The sequence below is a fragment of the Lagopus leucura genome, unplaced genomic scaffold, assembly GCF_019238085.1.
Source record: "Lagopus leucura isolate 7727_CA_CO unplaced genomic scaffold, USGS_WTPT01 Super-Scaffold_100027, whole genome shotgun sequence".
Lineage (NCBI taxonomy): Eukaryota > Metazoa > Chordata > Aves > Galliformes > Phasianidae > Lagopus > Lagopus leucura.
The window spans coordinates 5,729,102-5,741,358 of record NW_024962278.1 but is presented as its reverse complement, the minus strand read 5'-3'; positions in this window follow the sequence as shown (position 1 = coordinate 5,741,358).

Here is a 12,257-nt window from a genome sequence, read left to right as displayed (position 1 = left end):
AGTCAGCAGTAAGCAGCAGCGTCCTTGGACTGAGTCGATGTTTGGGGCAGGTGGTGGGGATGGGGACACAGCCAAGAACTTCCTAACGCTTCTGGCAGGCGTTTTTTACCTTCTTTAGCGAGCTGGGCCACAAGAGGGAGCCGCTGTTACCAACTGTCAGAAAACGAAGGACACGAGCAAATTTTTCGTCAATTCCTGCTGCTACGGAGCTGTGTCGATGGGCTCCAGCCCTCAGGCTCCCTGCACAGCAGGGATCGGTGCTGAGAGAGGCAGAGGGGCAGAGCCTCTGCCTTTGGCTTCTGCACCCACTGCTGCTCAGTGCACTTTACACAGGGACAGATTTCAGCAATGCTTCCATTGTGATTTCTTTCTGTAACTGCAACTGCCTGTGCATGTGACGTGGATCCTGATGAGGAGAAGTGTCTCTGATCCCAAATTACAGACCCTTGTCTTCCCAGAGGGCAGAGGTTGACCCTTTCTTCAAAAAAGCCTCCCATCTTTCCTTGTGAATGATACCAGCATGGCTGTTGTGCAACAACCGAGCGCCTTTTAGTACCACTGTGACTCTTCTCTCTGTTGCTGCTGCTCAGTTTTTTTTGTCATATCCAAGCATGATGTTGCTATTAACCTTCTTTAAACAGCCATCTGGATAAGGGCTGTCAGTGGGCTTAAGTAAAAATGCCCGGAAATGTTCACTTTCCCTGCAGTGGTTCTCTCCAGCTCTGTGGTCTGACTGTGCACCTCAGAGGATGGAGAGATGAGCTGTGCCTCAGGGAGACTAAGCTGCTGAGCTCCCAGGGAGCTGAACTGAAAGTCATCCTGTTCTTCCTTCTCTGGTAAACTCCCAGCTGTCCATGGGGAAACAAAACTAACGTGTGCCTGCCCCTGCAGTGAGGGATGTCCCCGGTGCTGTTGCAGGGGAATCCCAACTGTGGGGCCCCACAGACCCTTGCTGCTCCCCTGAGCAATGTGCAGTTCTGCAGGGTAAATAACACGGCCAGCGTCCCCTTTGAGGGACCTTGGGCAGGTGCAGGAATTCTGTGTGGTGACCAGGTCCCTGATGGATCTCAAGAGCAGCACCGAATACTTCTGCAGGGTAGCAAAAAAGCTGCTGCTCCATGTGCTGGTGAATCAGATGTCTTCAGAGGGATGGGCTATGGCTTGTGGCAAATCTCAGCAGGCACAAACAGCTTCTGTGCCAGGATGTCCCCATCAGGGGATGTTGGCTTTCAGCTGAACTTTTTTTCTCACCAAGAATATATATATTTCTTGGCTTTGTTCCAGTTCAGGTTCTGTAAACGCCCTGTGACTCACTGCTGCAACAAGGAAGAAAAGATACAGCTTCAATCAGTTATTGTTTGGCTTCTATTTTCTGTACGCCTGGTGAGCAAAAACATTTCAGCTTCAGGAATCAGTAAGTTAATATAATGTTAAAATAAGCTATCATCTTCTTCCTTAATCAAATACATAATAAAATAGAAGGTGCTGCCAGTATTTACTAATTCAAAGGGTTTTCCATTTTATTCAACATGATAGCACCTCCCTGTAACATCTGACTAGCCAGAAGTGAGATTCTCTATGCCTGCTGCTTGGAAACTTCCAGCAGGAGAAACAAATTGTGATTATTTCTGATGGTTTCTTTTTACTTTTAGGTAGTTCTATTGGCCTAAACATATTGAGCATCAAACAATGAGTGATGGTTTCTTTGCTGTTCACACCTTTCCTGCTTGAAAGCTTTTTTCACACAGTTTTGTTTCTAAGCTGTTTAGGTACTGTCTGCTCCCTTCCATCCCCCTTATTTTTTAAAAATACACAAGCCTTGACAAAACAGCCACCACAACTGTTCTGTATGTAGGCAGCCACATATATTTTGCCTTCAGCAGCTGCGTGATGCTTTGCTTGGAAGCGCCTGTTATATTTATTTCATCTCCTAGATTTTGTGAAGGAAATTAAGTTTCTTTCAGGTATTTTAAATTGTCATATTAAATGTCTTATTTTTATGAAATAAAGACTCCCATTCCAAACCTGACGTACAGAATCTTACCCTGAAAAAGTTAGAAATGCAACATCATTTTGTTGATCCAATGTTCCCTGGTTCCAGAAGCATTTGGACCTTATGAAAAAAAAAAAATCAAAACGAAAACATTTCTGTGGGAAATATTTGAACAGCACAGCACTTTTCTATGAATAATTATTCCACTGGAAAATGTTCAAAGCCTGCAAGTTGCAACCAGATGCTGGACTTCACTTTTTTACCTTCTACCCAGTCTTACCCCAACTACTTTTTTTCTCCTTCCAGATAAGGAGTTCTCTGCAATTTCTTTCAGTTTTGTAAACCTTCTTTGGAAGTGTTGTAATTCCATGCTCACCCTCCAGAGTCTTACTCTAAGTGTCTTTTGAAGCAATGCTTGGTACTGAAGTCTACTCACCTTGAGGATGGTCGTATTTTACTTGTCTGTCTCCTGACTCCTCACTCTGCTGTATATGACCATGCTGTCACTTTAAGGCTTTTGATACAGTGGCTTGCTGCTTTTTAGATTATTTCTGGGAGGAAGAAGCAGAGAGGCAAGGGCCTTTGCTAGCACTGGAACCGAGCCAGTTCTGTCAGTTCTTCTACAGTCTTACTTTTCTATTTTCATTTTTTAGCTGAAATTAGCATCCTATCTTTCTGATTGATACACAGAGTAGAAAAATGACACGTCCTCCTGACAGCTTCAACACTGAGCCTTGAAATACAGACTAACATAGTAGGAACCTCATGCACTCACAGCCAATACTTCACCTATTTTGTCCCGTTTGGGAGTCTGCAAAAGCTGGTGGGAATTTGTTACTAACCTCTGTTGTGAGTGCTTGTGTGACTGCCCAGCCTTTAGTGCTGGATTTTCTTTCCTGATGCTGCAACCAGGAATGCAACACTTCTGTGTGAAATGCAATACTGTCGAATATCTCAAATATAATATTCAAAGCTGTGTGTGTGACTTCAGAACCCAGGTTCTATTTTTAAATGTAGTTTGTGTGCCTGCAGGTACACCTACAAAAGGACTTGGGCCTCCTTTGCACCTATCCCCAAACTGCAGTTCCTCAGATCTCCTGCCATAACGCTGCTCAGCTGTGGTCACACAATGGCTTACGGCTCTTCTGATTATTCCAGATGAGTTCCATGATAAACATCTGTTTCTAGGCAAGCAGATAGAGTTTGGCTTATGCCTCAGCCCGCTGAGATGTTCCTGGGCCTCCTTGTTCTATGGAGGCTGATATGACAATGTTTTCAGAGCAGTTTCTCTGAGATTCTGGCAGAGTGGGATGGCAGCCGAGGAGGAGGTGTTGGCGTTTCTATTTCCAAGAGCACAGTACTCATCTGAATGTGTGAGAAGCCTGTGCTCGAGTTTCAAAATGCTCGAGAAGCACTGAAACTCTAGTCCCAGCAGGGCGACTCCAGAGCAGTTTTCTGAGTCTCAGTGCAGCACACAGGAGCATGGTGCCCCTGGCAAGGGGGAGGGCCTGCGGGTGGCTGGTGGTCAGCCTGCTCATGCAAGGAGAAGGACAACTGTCAACTCCTGCCCCTCTGGTCCCTGGTCCCAGGCTGGTTCACCTGGCTCAGGATGGCTGTGTCTGAAGTGGTGCAAGGGGTTGCTGTTTGTTATCCCCCCACTTGGGGCTGACTCACTTCCTGCCTTCGTAACTCATTTGAAACCTTCCTGTTTTTGACTCCTGACTGCAAAACATCTAGTGAAGTCATTTATGAAGCTGGTTACAGAAACTGTATTCTGCTGCCCCATACTGCTTTGCATCAATTCTTTTTGGCCCAGCAGGCTGGTAGGACAGCAGCGGTTTTTGGTTTTTTTTTTTTGCACACTGGAACACAGCGTTGCTACCAGTGGGAGCCTCCTGTCAGGAGCTAAGCTGTATGTAGGACCTATGCTCAGCAGGCATCGCAGCAGGGCAGTAGGCCAAGGCCTCACTGAGATCATGGGGCTCTCACGGTGTGGTAATCAACCGCTCAGGACCTTGCCTTTTTAGATAGAAAAACAACTTATAGCAAAATGGCTAAAAGAATGATAAACGAGAGAGGGATTACCCTGGCAGGGTTCAAGAATCTAGGGTGGATACATTGGCTATCATGGAGGACCCTGAACAAAACTGCAGGGCTCCTCTGGTGATACTGGAGCCTTCTGTGCAGCTACAGAGCAAAGCTTTTCCTTTAGGACAAGAAATATGGGCATGTATGTGCACTCACGTACACAAACAGGCTCTGTGGGGGAGGTTAATGGTGTTTCTGTGTGAATCTCTGCAGGCATTTCCTACTGGGAACGATTCCCAGTACAGAAAAGAATGTCACGGAGGGCAGCTTCAGCTCTCCTGTCTTGGCACATTCCCCCTTCTTTGTGAGCCCTGTCTGCCAGCAGAGCCCTGTAACTTCTGCAGGCTGCACGGGGCAACAGTAGCACGCAGAAGGGCTGCTCCTACTGTTCCCCTCCGCTCTTCCAGGTATGTTGCCATGGCCCTTTGCTGCTCACACAAGAGTTGGAAGCGCTGTCTTTTTGCTTATATATCCATCACAGTGCAAAATAGAGCTTATCTGGTTTGTGATATATCTTTCTAAACATGCAAAATTTCACATTTTATGAAGAATTTCCCCAGGTTTCTTTATCAGCTTCTTTTGAATCAAATGGCTGCACTGCATATTAAAGCCATGAGATAGAAGTCAGTAGGAGAGTGCACAAGACTTATACGTGAATTCAACCTGAAGAAATTTGACACCTAGAAACAAAAAAGTAAAAAAGAACATATATTTACATGTATGTTTAAGGCTTTACACAACAGAAAAAAAGGCCTATGGAACTCATCTCTGAAGATAAAATAAGCAATTTGTTACAGAGAAATGCTGTAAGCAGGAATGGAAGATTTATGAAATTATGCAAGAAACATCTGTATGTCTACTGTGCTTTCTGAAGACAGTTTTTGTGAAAGATACTTACGTATGAATCTGATTTATCTCTGATGCCTCCATGTTTCATACTGCTGTAAAGCTTTTGCTTAAATAGCTTTACTTATGAGAGACTCTCTCTTCTGAGAACACATTCCTCCCCAGTGAAAAAGGAAAATTAGCCCCTTGTATTTATAAACAATACAGAGAACAGCAATAAATAAAGCAAAAAAGCTGAAACTGCCAGGTGGTGCTGACAGCAGAACCTGGGCTGTGATTTGGTGCCTTTACAAAGTACTGCTTGTCTACATATTGTGTTTCTGAGAACATTGCACTCAGGGCTGTATTGTTATCTTGTTTAGCTTAACATAATATTGCCTCAAGAGATTCCAGCCACTGAATTAGGGTGAGGTCTAGACTTCCTGTCAAAAAACAAATTCTGCTAGTCAAAACTTTCCAGATGAGATGTGAAGATGATAGTAACCATCCCAACTGATGTCAGCTGTTGAGAATGATGCACAGCATATATATCTTCTCTTTTCTGTCACCATATAGCTTTTTTCCCTGAGCCTTTGCTTTAGCTCCACAAAGCAAACTGAAGAGCCTGTCCTGCCACCTTTCCTTTCTGAAAGCCTATTTAAGTGTTTAGACTTTACTGGTCGTGTTTTCCTTCTTGCTTGGAAAATGGACTGAGGAAGTGCCATTATCTCCCTGTGGGTCTCTCTGCTGCTGTTGAGCTACTTTCTGTTTTAGGTTATTCAGCTGATGAGCGCATAGTGAAACTTACCTCTTGTCACCCAAGAAATGGAGATAATCCCTACCAGAGATCACCCAAACCAGTGAGAGTGTATTGGATTGCAGGAAACAGATGAAGTTAGTTCAGAGCTGCTTACAAGGAGGTTTTAAAACATGGGACTGAGGTGGGGATATGTGATGAAAGTTGCACCAGTGAGCACTGCAAATGCTGCTGAATTTCAGCCCGAAATATAACTGTTCTCTCTTGTGCAAAGACTCGTGCAAGTTCATTCAAGCATCACTACTGGTAAGTCCTATCAGGACCTTTGCTTCTCATACCCAAACGTGACAAGCATCAACCACCAGAAAGCTCAAGGCAGTGCCTGAGAGCTCAGACACGGTATTTTCTTTGACTACACTGGGTATTTCTTGCTGCTGAAAGATTAAATCTCAGTTCCAGATGCTTTTTAAACATTGGGATATTTCACACTTGGATCTGCACTCAGAGTCAATGGATCTGCCTTCCAGTGATACTTACTTGTTGTTACTTATTTCAGTAGGGCTATTAAAATAGTGAGTAGTTTTGTGTCTGAAGTCTCTGCTCCAGTGAATTGTATTTTGTGCATTTGCCAAGTTAGGAATCTGTAAACTAGACCTTGGGATGAAACAAAAGATGATACAAACCTTTGTTTTGAGTATGGATGATCTGAGCCTTTGTACAGACTCAGAGGAATGTGGTTATTAACAACAAATAGTCTCTCAATTTTTCTCTTCTCCAAAGTAACTGGTCCACACATGAGCACAGTTTTTGTGGTAACCCTAAGGGTGAGTGCAAACATCAGAGTTCTCATGAAAAGCATTTGATATACTTTATGGTCAGAGAGGGGGAAGAAAAGTAAGACTGGATTGCTGCAGATCCACAATACCCGGGATAGTGTTCCCAGTTCCCTCTAGACCTGTAGACAGACTGGGTTTCTCCAAGCTCTTCAAAAATTGTCTGTGAAGGATTACTTCCCAGAATATGTCCTCAAGAAGCTCCCAAGCTCTCTGGCTAGGCTGGGATGAAGGTGGCAGCGGAGCAGGAGTGATTGCCTTTGGTGAGCCCTGATTCAATGTCAGTCTGAAATGCAAGGTGTTGGGTGTTCAGACTATGGTGGTGGAAGTTTAATCTTCCAGGGATAAATCCACAGATCAGAGAGCAGAGCATGCCTCTACAGGATTTGTACTGCTATTCTGCAATGGGAGGCTGGGAAAGAGTTTGGAAATATCCATCTAATGCCTGGTAAATGAGTGTCTACGCTGAACAAAGCAAACATTGCCACACTTGCCAGTTTTGCCAGTGAAGCTTGTAGGATGAGTGGGCACTGGAGTTTCAAGTAATCCCTCTCTCAGAAGCAATCTGTCTCGAGTCAATGGTGAGCAGCATTGGGATGGGGCAAGCAATCTGTGCTGCTGCTTCTGCTGTGCTGTTTGTGGATAAATGAAGGCATTTAGTTAACCAGACGTGTAATTCCAGACCTTTTTAATAAGTTTGAATTACACACACTGAGCATCTTGATGCAGGTACGGAAGAATAGGTTTGTTTATGCCAGTTTTAAATACCACTCACGTTATTTTGGATACCAGTGATGTTAGACTACAAGTCTAATCTCTTCTCTGTTAGGGACTTACTTTTTATTTAGATTTTAAAACTGTATTCAAATGAGGTTTTGACCGAAACTGAATCACTATGTACTTGAAAGCTAAGGAGCTTATCAGGCATCTGATAATGTTTTCAGGATTTCCCCAGATTAGACTGCGGAGTGTACAGACAGGAAGCTGAAGTATTGAGCGCCTGACCAGAGCTTCCTCCTGTGCAAGAGTGGGGGTTTCTCCAACTTGAATCTTTAGCTTTACAAGCACAGTCTGAATCTTGAAGTCCAAAGGATAAAAAGCACCCAAATCTCTCAGCTGGGTCCAAGAGCATGGAGAATGGAGTACTGCACTTACGTCCTGCTTGCAAGGTCAGCGAAAACACCTCTCCCTGCTACTGCTTACCTTCCTGGCTCCTTATCAAGCAGGGAATCAGAAAGGGACTTTCCAGAGCTATAAACATGTGAGCTGAAGAGATGGAATGAACCCTTATGCAAATGAGTCTTGATTCCCTTCCCTTTATAAAGATAAAAAGTTTTTGAGAGAGCAACGGTTCCTCCAGAATGTGGGTGTCCAGAGTTATTGCCTTGGACTGGCTGGATCTCTCTGTGCTGTCTGTCTGTCTGTCCGCCTTTCTTTCTGCTTGTCTGTCTTTCCATTGTAGAGAACAAAGCGGAGTGATGTAAAATAGAAAATGAGAAAAGCAAACCTTTGGTGATTGAAGAGGAGGAAGGAAAATGAAAGAGAAAAAGCTGAAGAGTGGGAAAAAGAAATAAATAAAATGAATTTTGGGGATTCCACTGTGAGTAAGAGCTGAAAAAAAAGTAAGCTGATTTATTACATATTTATCTTCTGCCAGAGAATCAGTGCTCCTTGTGTGTGTGGGGGTGAACTGCACATTAAAGATTGAATCAAAATGCCAAATTCTTCCTCAATTCCTCCAGCTTTAAACGAGTGTAATTCCGACAGCTCCGATGGATTTACAATTTGTAAACAGCAGCTGAATCAAGATCAAGTCCTTTAAGTCATTTTGAGTTATATTTATGCTGAAGTTATGAGAAATTTAGAATGACTTTTAAATAACGTTTTGTCAGGGAAGCTGCACATTTTCTAATGCTTGTCTTCACTGGGCAGGAATTTTGCTATGGTCACTGAGGTGCTGTTTTGACTTTATTCTGAATCCAATGGCAGTACAGAAAGAAGGGGTGATGTTTCCTTGCATTTTGATTTATGTATGTTCATTTTGACTTTGAGTATTTTAACAGCTGTTTAAATGGGGAAATGGCATGAGATAGTTGATGTAAGTATTTTTTTTCTCCACAAAATGCCGCTGATTTTGGAAGTGCAGTGTTTGACTCCAGCAGGAGGGTTTAGCTGGCTACACCTTGCTTTCTTTCACATTAATTCCTTATTCTTTTGCAGGTTTATTTCTTCCTTTGCATGCTCTGAGCTTAGCTGGGCATCCAAAACTTTGTTCTATAGTATGAAAGAAGAGGGACAGAGGACGCACCACAAGTTTTCTTGGTGAAATTTCCAGGCTTTTGTAGGTGTTGAGATGGGCATCTGGAGCCTGTAGGATAAGGCAGCTCCCATCCCTCTCTTTCTTCACCTAATTAGACAGTTATTCTTATGCTCTTTTTTATTTCAGAATAGTTTTTTTTTGCTAAAAAATGCCGTTTTGAATGAGCCGAAATTATTGACAGAGATGGACGGAGTGGTGCAAATAGTATTGGATAAACATCATAAAAAGTAGAAATATTTTGACATTTTTAGAATTAAATGCTAATTCTTTCTTTGAAAATGCTATTTTCATTTTTATGTTGTTCTAATATATTGTTTTTATGCAGCAATAGTGACAGCAAAGAAGAAACAAAGTATTGTGTTTTAGACCAAGAAGTAACCTCTAGTACAGCTAGAATTATTTGCTTATTTATTTATTGTTCAGAAAAGAACAATAATCATTCCAGGTTCCGCTGAATGGCATTTTTATTTATTTTTTCTTCTTTTATTTTTATTATATATATGTGTATATATGTATTATTAGTAGAGGAAAACATGGCTAATTGCCACAACCAAAAGTCCACACCATTGTCAGGACCAGCTATGTTTCAGCTGTATTAATCAGTCAGAGTATGGAGATTTCATGGGCAATTAAAAAGTGGATTATTTTTATGAGAAAAATGTACCCTTTAATGTGCTTTTATTGGTCTTTTAGATTAAATATATAATCCACCTTTTCCCATAATTAGAGAAAAAAAAAAAAAAAAAAAAGAAGAAGAAGAAGAAAAATCAGCTTTCATTATTGAAATAGATTTTCTGGAAGACTTTTGACCCAATTCCCTACCATCATGAAAGGCTGCAGCTAGTCTCTTTCCCGCAGTGTTTCAGGTGCCCGTGCTCCATTACAGCTTCCACCGGGGCTGAGTTCTTCCCTTGGGAAGCAGAGCCTGGAGATCCTGGAGCCGAGGGATGTTTGCCAGGACAGAGGTTTCAAGTGTGTCAGTGACTGCCTGCAGCCTTTGTGGGGGATTCAGTAAGGAGAAATCCGGAAAACACAGAGCTGCTGAAAACTATTGCAAAGCTTGGATTCTTTAGTGCATACTGGATAGCCAAGTCGACAACTCGAGCAATGCCATGTGTAGAAATCAAAGAACATCTTTACTTTCCATTGTAATCATTTGTAGCAGTCAACACACTTGATTAAAACGTTCTAGAGATGATCATCGAATCTGAATGGCACCCAGAACTATTTTCTTTAAAATCAGCCCTGGTGAGCTCAAAGGGAGCCAGAATTAACATGGTGGTGAGCTTATCCCAGTGGAGAGCAGGCTGGCTCCCCGCGGGCTGTCTGCATCAGCGCTTCTCAGCCTTCTCTAATGGGGCCTTTTTGGAAAAGCCACGGCTGGACCATTTCCCATGCACAACAAGGAGCCGTCTGCACCTGCAGGCGCTCACTGGCAGCATCCAGAGAGCGGCTCCCGGCTCCGTCTGCCAGCACTGGCGCTTCTCTGCCAAACGGAGCAGACGTGTGGTTTGGATCTTCTAAATGAGCTCGTGCACTGAGCAGGTTCTGGTGTCTGACAGCAAGCGGTGGGCTGTGTAACACCCACCCAGCCCCCAGCGGTGTCACACCTGCACCTGGTCACGAGCCAGAGCTCTCGGGCTGTTGCATTCACTGTTGTGTGTCTCTGCATAGCTACGGCCAGTCTGCACAGCACTTGAGCTGTTTCATTATTCTGATTTTAATAGTAGTCAGTTTCAGTGAATTAATGTTGAAATGGGCTATGTGTGAACAGAAAGCGCGCTTGCTCTTCACTGCTTATTTTAAGTAGCTACAGTATAGTTACAATATAAATACAGCCATCTCTTACAGAATTGTAGGATCACTGGAGTTTGAAGGGATGTTTAAAAGCCTTTGAATCCAACCAGCCTTTCTATATTTCAACTCCATCTTTTATGTTTCAAGTATTCAGATATTGAACCTGTCTGAAAAAAAAATATCTCCAGTTTCTAATGGATTTCTAACTAATAAATAATTGAATAATAATAGCCTAATATAAATAAGAATAAAATCCTTGCTGAGAGATCATGGCATTCCTTTTTTAAATAATGCAATAATTGCAAAAACATTTTAATTAATTAAAACTATTAATTAAAATTTGCCTGTTTTTCAACTACTTACGCAGGGCCTAATCACTTCGGGTTAGTGACACAGAGCACAGCAGTTGCACAGGGACAAAGACTTGTAAGTATCTGTGTTATTGCCACAGATAGAACAATGCCAGTTCTTTTGAATTCTTAAAAACGTAGAAATTGGAAGGGAGCAAGGAATAGCCAGCTAGTCTCTCCTGTTTGCTTTACCCCCCTCTCACTGTGTTACTGGATGTTTAGATTGTGTCTGACATGTATGGCAGTCCTTTCTGGTGCTTGGTTCTGCCATGTGCATCAGGAATTGGTTCAGGTGAGCAATTCATAATGCCACGTGTTGGGATGCAGCACGTGCCTTGCACCCAGCATCTACAGCACATGCCTGGTTGGATATCTGAGCCCAGGGAGGAAGCACTGCTGGATTTGGGACCAGCTCCATATATGAAGAGGTAGGTCTTTTCCTGACACTGTTACTGACATGAAACGTTTTGCCGTTAGGATTAAAAATGTATCAATGAAATGATAAGGAATAAATAGGGTTGGAGTTTCACAGCTTTGCAAGGGCTTTTAACTTCTCGGCTCTCAGTTACCCTCATTAGCATGCTGAGAATGGGCTTTCTGGCTGTCCTTGCTGCTCCTCGCAACATCTGGGCAGTGTCAGTGTAGCTGTTACTGCAGTTGTGTCCGTGTACAAAGTGCATGTTTGATACTGTTTACATTCCCTGCTCAGTGCTCCCTTCGGTCCTCTGACAGTGCATAGAGAGAAATCTGGAAACATGGATGTCTGTATTTTTCAGTACAAAAACATGTTGGAATCGTGTTTGGAGAGGTGTGATCTACTGTGCCTTCCTTTAAGTGTAACTGAAACTGTGCTGTAGTATCACCACACTCTATGCACGACAGAGATTACTAAAAGTACTTGTTTTGAGAGGCTTTTATAATTATTACTGATGGCAAGAAAGTTTTAAAGCTCTGAAACAAGTTTTTCATGCTACGATTTTCCATATGATTGTTTTAAACACCTACGGTGTTCATGCATGGCAGTCAAGGTGTAATATGTTTCAAATATCGATCCAAGCATTTTGCCATGTATTTTTTCTTTAAATTAAATTAGTGGTGCAATGCAAAAACTGTCAGTTTCAGGTCAAGAAATGAAATGGAATATGCAATGATTTTTATCTTTCGCAAAGGAAAACGGTCTGTTGCACAAAGTAATGTGTTGTTGGAAAATGTGATTAAAATGGTGACAACAGAACTGAACCTCCAGATAAGCAGAGTGGAATAATTCTACAGGGGAGGAAATTGCATGTTTGTT